Consider the following 11257-nt stretch of genomic DNA (forward strand, 5'->3'; position numbering starts at 1 on the left):
TTTTGCTTCCTCATTCGTGATTGTGCGGGTAAGACCGTCACTAGCACTTAGTAGGATGGCTAAACTTTGCCTACATCTGACCTGCGTGGAGGTTTTCCTCATTCTTCTGTTAGAAATTTTCTAAGCATTTTGAATAAGTTAACCGTTCGACGCGCAGTTGTCAATAGGTTAGTTCAGTTTCCTCTATCATGATTTGTGCGGTTAGGACCGGCACTTTCATTTAGTGGGATGACCAAAGTTTACCTATGACTGACCTGCGTGAAGGTTTTCCTTTTCTTTTGAAATTTTTACCGTTTCGTGTTTATGCGGGTTTTGCCGCCTTTCACACGTAACGACTTACTTCTTCCCATATTTATGCGTTGAATACCGGCACATCAGTGTGGGAAGTTCATAAGTATAAAGGTAAGGCTATCAACACATTGTGAAAGGAGAATCATTTCCATTAGAAGTGGCTCTAGGCCTTTTCTTTACAAGTTTGGAATTGATCTACATATAACATTTGCGTAATTGAGCTCCATTCCATGTTCTTGGGATGGGAGTGCCATCGAGCCTTTCAAGCCGGTATGCGCCCTTTCCCAGAACTTCTTTGATAATGTATGGCCCTTCCCAGACCGGGGCCAGTTTTCCTGGGCATTGTTGGTTCGAAGCCTCGTTGTTACGCAGTATGTAGTCTCCTACATTGAAGTTGCAGAGTTTTACCCGCGTGTTGTAGTACTTTTGCATTTGTCGCTTGTAGTTCTCTTCACGCACTGCGGCTAAGTCTCTGCGTTCCTCGGTTAGCATAAGGTCTAACCGTCTTTCCGCATCATTGTCTTCTGGCTGAATCAAGACCCTTGGTGAGGGTAAACCAATTTCGACCGGGACCATGGCTTCAGTGCCATAAGTGAGACTGAACGGGGTTTCTCCCGTACTGGCCTTTTTCAGCGTTCTGTTTGCCCAAAGGACGGGCGGAAGCTCGTCCACCCAGCCGGATCTGTGTTCCAAGAGTCTTTTCTTTATGCCTTCGACGATGCTCTTATTTGCTCTTTCTACCTCACCATTACCCTGCGGGTGCGCCACTGAGGTAAAAGTGTGGGTGATTTGAAGTTCTTCCAGCCACTTTTGTAGCTTCTTGTCAGCAAAGTTGGTGCCGTTATCGCTCACCAAATTCTGTGGAAGTCCAAAACGACAAATAATAAACTCCCAAATAAATTTTTTGATATGTTTCGCGGTTGTTTGGGCTAAGGGTTTTGCTTCTATCCACTTGGTGAAGTAGTCGATGGCTACCACTAGGAACTGAACATTTCCTGCTGCTGTAGGAAATGGGCCTGTCACATCGATGGCCCACTTCTGAAATGGCCATGAAGAGGTGACTGGAACAAGTTCATTCTTCGGGCGATGCGTGTTGGGTGCGTAGAGCTGACAAGACCTGCACTTTCTGATGTATGCCAGCGCATCCATATGCATCCCGGCCAAAAGTATCCCGCGTTGTTTAGCTTAGCTACAACAGCGCGTGGACCTGCGTGTACTCCACAGATGCCTTCGTGTACTTCCCTTAGGAGGTAGCCAGCATCTTGGTTGTCCACACATCTTAAGAGTGGGCCAAGAAAGTTACGTCTGTAAAGGATGTCATCGATGAGTTTCAGTGCTTTACAGCGTAGTTTTCTTGCCTGTGTTTTTGACTCTGGTAGTGTACATGCCGCAAGGTAATTTATTATTGGTGTCATCCACGTTTCTGTGCCGGTTTGGATGACACAAATTTCCTTGTGCAGGACTGAAGGTGCCTCGAGGAGTTCAATGCGGATGTCCTTTCCCAAGTGGGTGAAGGCTAATGATGCAAGCTTGCTTAACGCATCCGCAGATTTGTTTTCACTACGCTTGACGTGTATGACTTTGCAATCGTTAAAATCGCACATAAGTGTTTTTGCTTGTGCGAGGTACAGGGCCATTGTGTCGTTCACAGCCGTGTACATCCCGTTGATTTGGTTGGCTACTAACATGGAATCCACGTGGGCTTCCAAGTGTTTCACTCCCATCTTACGCGCAATTCTCAGCCCGGCCAAGAATGCTTCATACTCGGCTTCGTTATTCGTACTTGGAAAATCCAGTCGAATAGCGTAAGTGTATTCTTGGCCTGCTGGGTTGGTTAGTTTCAGCCCTGCGCCTAAACCCTCGTTACTGGCTGCTCCATCAGTGTAGAGTCGCCAGACATCATTAATGTCCTGTGCTGGAGAGGGTTGAGCCTCTTCCTGGCACTCTTTTTCCCGTGATGCAGGCACTTCCGCAATAAAGTCGGCCAAAACCTGGCCTTTTATGGCTGGTCTTGGCTTATACTTTATCGCGTATTCCCCCAACTCAATTGCCCATTTGGCTAGGCGTCCCGATAACTCGGGTTTGCGTAGAACGTTTGCAAGTTTGAAGTTGGAGAGAATGGTGATTGGGTGACCCTGGAAATATCGTCTTAACCTGCGTGAAGCGTGTATAAGTGCTAAGACTAATTTTTCGAGGGTAGAGTACCGGGTTTCTACGTCTGTTAGGATATGGCTGACATAATAGATTGGCATCTGGATGCCTTTCCGTTCAACTAGCAGGACTGCCCCGGTTGCTCTATCTGTTGCGGAAAGGTATAGGATTAACTCCACCGCTTTTGGTGCTGTGAGCGTTGGGAGTTCGATCAAGCGTGACCGAATCTCCTGAAAAGCTGCTTCCGCTTCTGGTGTCCAGCGGAAGTGCGTTTTCTTTAAACAGTTTCTCAACGTTGACACGAAAGGAAAAGACTTATCCGCGTGGTTTGCCAAAAAGCGATTAAGTGCGACTAGTCGTCCATTCAGTGTCTGAGCCTGTTTGATGGTAGTAGGTGATTCCATTTTGATAATGGCTTCGACCTTTTCAGGGTTCGCTCTGAAGCCATCTTTAGTGACGATGACCCCCAAGAACTTCCCTTCTTCCATTCCAAAGGCACACTTGCTCGGGTTGAGCTTCATGTTTATCTTCCTGAGCGTGTTGAAAGTTTCTTCGATGTCTTTCAACATCGCTTCTGCGTCAGGGCTTTGATGACCAAGTCATCCATGTAGACTTCCAAGTTCCTCCCAATTTGGGCATGAAACTGGTTGTCCATCAGGCGTTGGTATGTGGACCCGGCATTCTTAAGTCCAAATGGCATCATTTGATAACAAAATGTGCCATCGGGCGTCCGAAAAGCGGTTTTGTCCTGATCATCAATGGCTATGTGGATTTGATGGTACCCCTTATACGCATCCAGGAAGCATTTAAGGCGAAACGGTGCTAACGAATCCACCTTAAGATCAATTTCGGGTAACGGATAACAATCTTTGGGGCATGCTTTGTTTAATTCCTTGAAATCTATGCACATGCGCCATTGTTTGTTATTCTTCGGTACCATAACGGGATTTGCAACCCATGTTTGATATCTGCTAACGCGTACGATGCCTGCGTCAAGGAGTTCCTTGACTTGGGTTCTACACGCGTTAGTTTGTTCTGGCCCCATTACTCTGCGCTTTTGTACGACTGGCGTGACAGCCGGATCGCACTTGAGCTTATGCTCTGCCTTTCTTCGGGGTACACCAGTCATGTCAGCTGGTGTCCACGCGAAGATGTCAGCGTTTTTCTGTAGCAAGCGTTTGAGTAAGGTGCGTGTGGGATCAACAACTGTTGGGCCAATAGTAACGGCCTGGTCAGGGTATTTGCCATTTAAGGCCCATCTTTCTGGTTCGGTGATGGTTGGTTTAGCCATCTTTGGTTTGGGTTTAGATGAGACAGATGCGATGCATACCTGGGGAATGCCGGTGATCATCGCTACACCCTCAGCTGTTGGCCATCCCATCATGCCGTGGACTGAAGATACCACGGCGTTGAATCTTGCCATCCCGTCTCTTCCGAAGAGAATGTCGTATGTGTGGTGTGGCTTCCTCATCGCGACAAAATCCACATCTTCTGTGCGTGAGTGATTCCCGTCCGTAAGAGTGACGGGGAAAGATAGGATACCCAGTGTAACACCCCGACCGATGGCGGATTATACATCGGGGCGCCACGTATTGTTTCATTACTCGTGACACTATTTGGGTGTCAATATTTAATAAATACATTTTCATTGCGCACGCGCAGTACACCAATCGTAAAGTAACATAAATCATATCATAACTCAAAATATTCAAATAACATAATTTGTCTTGTTACATTTTAATCTAGGTCCAAAGAAAAAGAAAACATCCTACGTGTCCTTGAGATTCCCAAAAGCAGCTACAGCAAACCTGAACATGTGTTAAAATAAAACGTCAACACTTGCGTGTCGGTGAGAAATCAAGTTTAATAGATATAAATAGATAATAACAAACACTGCGCGCAACATGTGCTTAACTGGGGTTTAACATAGGGTGTAATCAGATTGTGATCAAGCCTAAATAGATCATAGCTCATAGTTCAATCCGTGCTCCCAATCGAGCACAAAAACAAATAATCATACGTGCATGTGTAAACAAAACAAGAAAACCGTAAATGATAGGTCTCCCGTGTTCATCTAATGGATCCATGAAAACTTCGGAATAGGCCGAACAAAGCGGTTAATGATTCACACATACAAATAAACAGCCAAGTAAACGTCCATAACACATGGGGTTTTGCGCACATAAATTTCATAAACAAGTTTAAGACTCAAGTTGTATGAACACATGAACATCCCAAAACGTTAAAAATAAAAGGGGATTAAGTACGAGATTACTCACTTGTAAACGGTGCGTTGAAAGATAATGCAAGAATCCAATTTTTAAACAAGCACAAGTTAACCTATAAATAAGAGGTTATTGGTTTAACGATTGGTTTTTATGTCTTGAATATATGCAGTAAGTATCGATTTTTGTTAGTTAAACAAATTAAAACAAAATATATATATTTATATTTACCGAGATTCTGGGCAGAACAGAAGAGAAGACGGAGGCAAAGAGAGGAGTGGCGTTGCTGAGGAACTACGGCAGAGAGCAAAGGGAGAGAGATTTGGGGAGTGTTTAAGTGTAGTGTGTGTAGTGTTAATAAACAAGAAATTAGCTTAATTTATAGGAAAACCCAAGGGAACACAATCCCTTGAAAGGGGAAAAGATCATATCAAATCAAGCAAAAGATATTAAAAAGCACAAGAAACCAAAAGCAAAAGATATCAAAAGATATGCCGGCAGCTGCAGGGGATGGGGAAAAGCTGACAGGTTACAGATCAAAGCATGGGAGGTGTCAGATAAAGCACTGTTCAAGACATGCAAAAGAAGATTTCAAAAGATTATGTCAGTCACTTTTTCTGTCAACCAATAGGATTGGTGCGCATGCTGCGCCGAAAGTGGCTTTTCGGACAGATGTCGGAACTGACCTATAGTGCTCATACAAAAGATAAGATATTTCAAAAGCATACAGGCTGACATAAACTGAAGAAAAGACTTAAGGTCTAGCGCGAGAAGACTCGAGCGCGCGCGAGGGCGAAGGCAGACAGAGAACAATCCTTAGCGCGCCGCGGGAAGAACTACAATCCTTAGCGCGTCGCGGGAAGAACTACGATTCTTAGCGCGCCGCGGGAAGAACTATAATCCTTAGCGCGCCGCGGGAAGAACTACCATTCTTAGCGCGCTGCGGGAACAGTTCGCCTCGCGTATCGCAGGAACAGTTGGTCTTCGCGCAGGCTTCCTTGTAAGGAGTCTGGCGCGTGGAGCTGCGCAGACATCCTTAGGCGGGAAGAACCAAAGGACAAGCAAAGAGTTAAGAGGAAAAGGGGTTCCAGGCTTAAGGGTTAAGCAGAGGGGCGGGACGGCGACAATAGAGAAAAAGGGAGGCGGGACGGCGGAGAGAAGGAAGAAAGGGACGGATCGGCGGAAAAGAAATTATTATTATTAGTAAGTAATATAAATATATATATATATATATATATATATATATATATATGATTTATTTAATGTTAAATTTACAAAGATTAATAATCAAATTTTAAATCATAAAAAGAATCGGATTCGAAAACGGGTACCTGGGTCGGGTCGGATTGGGCAGTTGTCACACCCAGGGGGATGTTTGTGCTGCCGTCGAACCCTTCCACCGAGGCGTAGACCGTTTCCAGGCGTTCCTTGTCTTCGTCATCTAGCTTGTCGAAGAACTGCCTGTACATCACCGTTGACGAGGCGCCGTTGTCAGCAAGAGTGCGAGAAGTGATGTAGTGCCCCAGCTGGCTTTTGATGACGATAGGGCCTTCTTTGCTGGGTCCTCCTGGCACTCGCGGGAAGCGCACCTCAGCTTCCTTCCACGCGCATGGTTCTGTCGCTCGCCTTTTTCTTCCTCTGATGTTGCCATGAACCATGTTGATGCTGATGTCAACGGGCTTTCGTCCGTTGCCTCTGTACCGGTTATCATTCCTTCCTCCCTTCTTGATTGATGCCACGAGGTGTGTAAGTCTTCCATCCTTGACGAATGTTTCGACAATATCCTTCAAGGATGTACACTCCTCCGTACTATGACCCTTTGTCCCGTGGAAGTCACAGGATTTGCTTTGATCCGCATTAGGTCGCTGCCGGATCATTGGAGCTTTTGGCCATGGTAGTTTTTCGGTGGCAAATATCTCTGTGACGCTTTTGGTGAGTGGCGTCCACCGGTGTTTTCGGCTTGAAGGGTGTGTGTTATCCCTTCCGCCAACAAGAGGGCGAGAGCTGGATGAGGTGTCAAAGTTCACCCTTGACTACCAAATACCTAGCTTCCTCTTTTTGTTCTGCGGGGCGATCCGAACATTGTTTTCTCTGGTCCTCTACGTGTAGAGGTGTGTACTCTGGGGAAGATCCCTACCCAGTTGCTTCTTGGCCGCCGTCATGATGGCATCCCATGTGGATGGCATGCCGTCCTTACCCGTCAACGTGCGGATAAGCTCTGGGTATTCGGCGCCCTGGATGAAAGCGGCGCGAACAAGATCTTCACTTATGTTGCCCAGACTCAGCTTTTTGGAGTTGAAGCGAGTGATGAAGTCTAGTAAAGATTCATCCTCCTCTCTAACGCAGTTGAGGATCGTCCACTGTTCTTCAGTATATTTCCTCTGTTGGCTGAAGTGTTGGCTGAACTTGTTCTGAAAGTCCGCCCAATCATAGATGTGGTGGACCGGTAAATGATCGAACCATGCCCTGGCCGCTCCAACCAGTGTCATCTGGAACATATAACACCACGTGGGTTCCGTCCAGTTACTGACGGTTGCCCCCGCAATGAATCTGTTCAAGTGATCGTCTGGGTCGGATAGACCATCATAAGTGCCGATGTTGGACATTTGTTTGGCACTTCTCGGGGCGATTGCTTCCGCAATGTCCCTTGCAAACTTGGACTTTCCTGCATTTGTAGCAATTGGTCTAAAGGTTTTGAAGAAGTCACGTGGGTTTCTCCCCGCGTTCGTTGGTTTAAAGGTTTCTCCAAAATTCCTTGTCGGTTGGAAGTCCGTTTCCTTACGCTTCCCTTTTGCCTTATGGCGAGGGTTTGCGTCGGTATCGGATTCTTCCCGCTCATCGTCTGAGTACTCGCACTCACTGTTCATGTTGAGATGTTGGCGAGTACTGCCGAATTCGTCAGCCTGTTGAAGTGAACGCAAGCGTTCATCCAACTCAGCTTGGAACTCTTTCTGACGTGCTTCGGCCCACGCCTTAACTTGATCGAGTGTTTGGCGAGGGACCCTCGTCCGTTTCTCCAACTGGGCATCAGTGAACCCCAGTGAAATATTGTTTACTGCACTTGTCCCGGCTTGGGTAACCGGGGTAGTGTTCGTAAAATTTGTATAACCGCCGGTGTTCCCCCCAATTGCTGGGGTTGTGGTTACCGGGGTTTCTTGGTCACTTACTGGCTTTGGGACCGGAGTAACGTTAACCATTTCTTCAGAAATTTTGAAAAAACTAAGAATTAGTTCTAGCTTTTATGCACGGATGGCGCCAATGAAGAAACACTAATCGACCCCGGGCAGATTACGGACAATCTGGGGGTTAAATAGATGTTTCCCACGAGGATGAGGTCCAACAAAGAAAGTTGTTCTTCAGGTGACCTGCAAAACAGACACCGTAAGCTCGTCACTGAGAAGGGGGGGTTCCTCCTTGTGACCACCCTCCGGCGTGAGAATCAGACTAGATTGCTCTGAATATAAGTGTATATTAAGAGATTGCTAGAGAAGATAAGATAATGAGATATCAGATGATGTCCTTACCATTCCAAGGTGTTGGAGTATTTATAGCCGAAGGTAGGTTTCCAAGAAGGTACAGCCGGCTGAATAGTATTCCTGTTCTACCAACAGTGGGCTACGCACAAGCCATGCTGGTTGGTGGATAGGCTGCGGCCGATAGTGACAAGGCCGGCTGTATACTGTTCCTTTACTGCCGGCTATGCACTGTTCCACCAACTGTAGGCTACGCACGTCCCACAGTAAGGGTTGGTGAGTAGGCAGCGGCTAATAGTGACAAACAGTACTAGAGGGTGCTCCTCCTCGTACTGTTGTCGGTGAGCTGTCACCCTGTGATTGGTTCATGGGCTGTTTTGGTCAGATCGTCTATTTTGCCCATACCTTGGCAGGTATAGTACAAAAGATCTTCCAGAAGCATACAGACTGGCTCATTTGGGCGGGAGTATTCCCACCTTGCTCATTCCTTCAGGTGACATTACTGAAGTATCAAGAGTTAGTGCCTTGTGCGTGTAGCCTTGCTATCAGTGCGGGTAGCCTTCCCTGATGGCTTGTATCCGCAACTGCGGGAACAAGCGGGGTACTTCACCATTGGGAGGCTTTCCCTGCGGGAACAGCTGGCGTACTGCGCGTAAGGTCTTCATCTCTGAGCATGGTGGGTCCTGCGGAAGCAGTTGGTCGTTGCGCAGACGTCCCTCTTCAAGGTGAGTCTTGCGGATCCAACTGGGCTCTGCTGGGACCTACCTCTTCAAAGCCTAATGTTATACACTAACAAATGAACAACACGCTCATTATCTTTGTTTATGTTTGTTTAGAATATTAACAAACAAACATAACACGTTCATTTTGTTAATGAACCAAGGAAATCGTCATTTAAGTGTTCATAGTCGTTCGTTTGTTCAGATAAAGTTAAACAAAATGTAAGCCCACCATATTCACTTTTAGGCTTATAATCTAGAACAAGCCCAACTCTTACTAAATTTAGTAAACTTGGAATCATTTGTTAAACAAGCTTGATTCCATTCCACTAGAGGTGTAAACAAGCCAAGCTACTCGAATTCGAATTCATAAAAAACACAAAACGATCCGAGCCCGAGTCTCATACAAACTCGTTTAGTTATCGAACCTGACCTCAAGCCTTACATGAGAAGATCATTTAAGCTTGTCGAGCCACAACAAACCTAATGTATTTGTCAATTTAACCCTTTTGAGACTCTCCCTATTAGTTTCATGCTACACAACCGAGCACAAACCAAATTTTGACTCGTTTATGGTAAGTGGTAACGCACCCGAGTTCGGCCCAAGCTTAAGAAAGTTTTTCTTAAAAAAAATATAAATAAAAATCTAACAGTTCGTTTTGAGGACCAGTTTATAAACCCTAATACATAACTTAATCATCAACATTTCGAAGGTCCAACAATGGCGGATTGATATCGAATCTACACAATTAATCAGGTTAATATCATCTTTTATTATCAACCCATTAACCGTTAGCATAGGTCTTCGTGGGAAGAATCGGTTTGTGGGAAATGGTGTTGAAGGTAAAGAAAGAGGTAGTGATTATCGAGAAAGAAGTAAGGTTTCGGAAGATGAGTTGAGTTCAAGAAGAGCCAAACCGTCTTCTTGGAATGGTGGTTATAGAGAAAGAAGAGACGTATCAGACGATGAGTCTGATATAGAAACTGATAACCCCAAGTGGTATAAGGTTCAAGATCGTTTCGATAGGATTGCGGGCGTTGACCGATTTAACAGGCAAGATAGCTGGGGCAAGAAAGTATGGAAAGAAGCCAGTGAATCTAATATACCGAAAATGATATGGAGTCGGGCCGGTTTTAGCTGCGTTATCAGCAAACCGAAGAGAGTTTTATGTTTTATACGTTCAAGAAGGTATTGATTTAAGCGGGAATAATAAAAAGAAAAAAGACAAAAAAGGGTTTGAAAAAGTTTTGAAATTTGCTGAAAAATTAGGGTTAACAAAGAAAGAAGTATCGAAACATGATCTTAATATGATTGCTGATAACCGACCGCATCAAGGTTTGGTTCTTGATGCTTCGCCTTTAGAAATGGTGAATATAAAAGAGTTGGATCGTGTGGTGGAAAATGAAGGAACCGGGCTTTGGTTGGCTTTAGACGAAGTTATGGACCCGCAAAACTTGTGTGCTATAATCCGATCGGCGTACTTTTTCGGTGCAGCAGGAGTTGTACTTTGTGCAAAGAATTCTGCACCGCTTAGTGGGGTTGTGAGTAAAGCGAGTGCGGGTTCACTTGAGCTGACCGAGCTTCGGTCGTGTAAAAACATGATGCAGTTTTTGGTTTTTTCAGCTGAAAATGGGTGGCGGGTTCTTGGTGGTTCGGTGTCTTCACGAGCCGTGGCTATAAATGAGGTGACCACTGATGAGCCCACGATTCTCGTGTTGGGGAGTGAGGGTACGGGTTTGAGACCGTTAGTCGAGAGATCTTGTACTCAATTGGTTAAAATTCCTGGGAATATGCCGGTGCATTTGAGTGCAGGGTTAGAAGATGTGGAGATGCAATCGTTTGTTGCGGTGGAAAGTTTGAATGTTAGTGTTGCAGCTGGTGTGCTGCTTCATCATTTGGCTGGAAGTAAGACTGCAGTTAATGTTGAGTAACTATTTTTGAGTATTATGTTTGTGTTATCTTGATTTTATATTTATTGATGTATTTGGTAATTAATGTTTTTGATATTGCTCCATATATTTTTAGTGTTTTTCTAGATGCACTTTTATGATCCTTGTTACTTTATTAATAGATTTATTCAGAAATTTACATTATCAGAAGAAAAATATTGTTTTTACTGGTCAAGCCAACTTGACACTATGGTGAGTCTTTCTTTAACTTTGTATGTATGTAACAGATGCTTTATCTCTAACTGGATCAAACGGGTCGGTCTAATGGATAAAAGTAGGGCTATAAACGAAATGAATCGAACTGAACAAAGCCTTGTTTATGTTTGCCCGTTAAGCTTTTATCGGACAAACAAACGGTTCATGAACACCTAATTGAACGAAATTTATTGATCATGTCCTTTCATAAAGGGAATGAACTTGTTTGTGAATGGTTCATGAACACAAAGAA

General features: G+C 44.9%; 1 pseudogene; it reads left to right on the top strand.

Annotated features, from left to right (window-relative positions):
* Positions 1–8936: 8936 nt before the first annotated feature.
* Positions 8937–10837, top strand: LOC143539873 (uncharacterized; annotated as a pseudogene).
* The last annotated feature ends 420 nt before the right edge of the window (positions 10838–11257 follow it).

This window comes from Bidens hawaiensis, unplaced genomic scaffold, assembly GCF_021521415.1.
Source record: "Bidens hawaiensis isolate Kalapana, Puna unplaced genomic scaffold, B.hawaiensis_p1.1 tig00012085_1, whole genome shotgun sequence".
NCBI lineage: Eukaryota > Viridiplantae > Streptophyta > Magnoliopsida > Asterales > Asteraceae > Bidens > Bidens hawaiensis.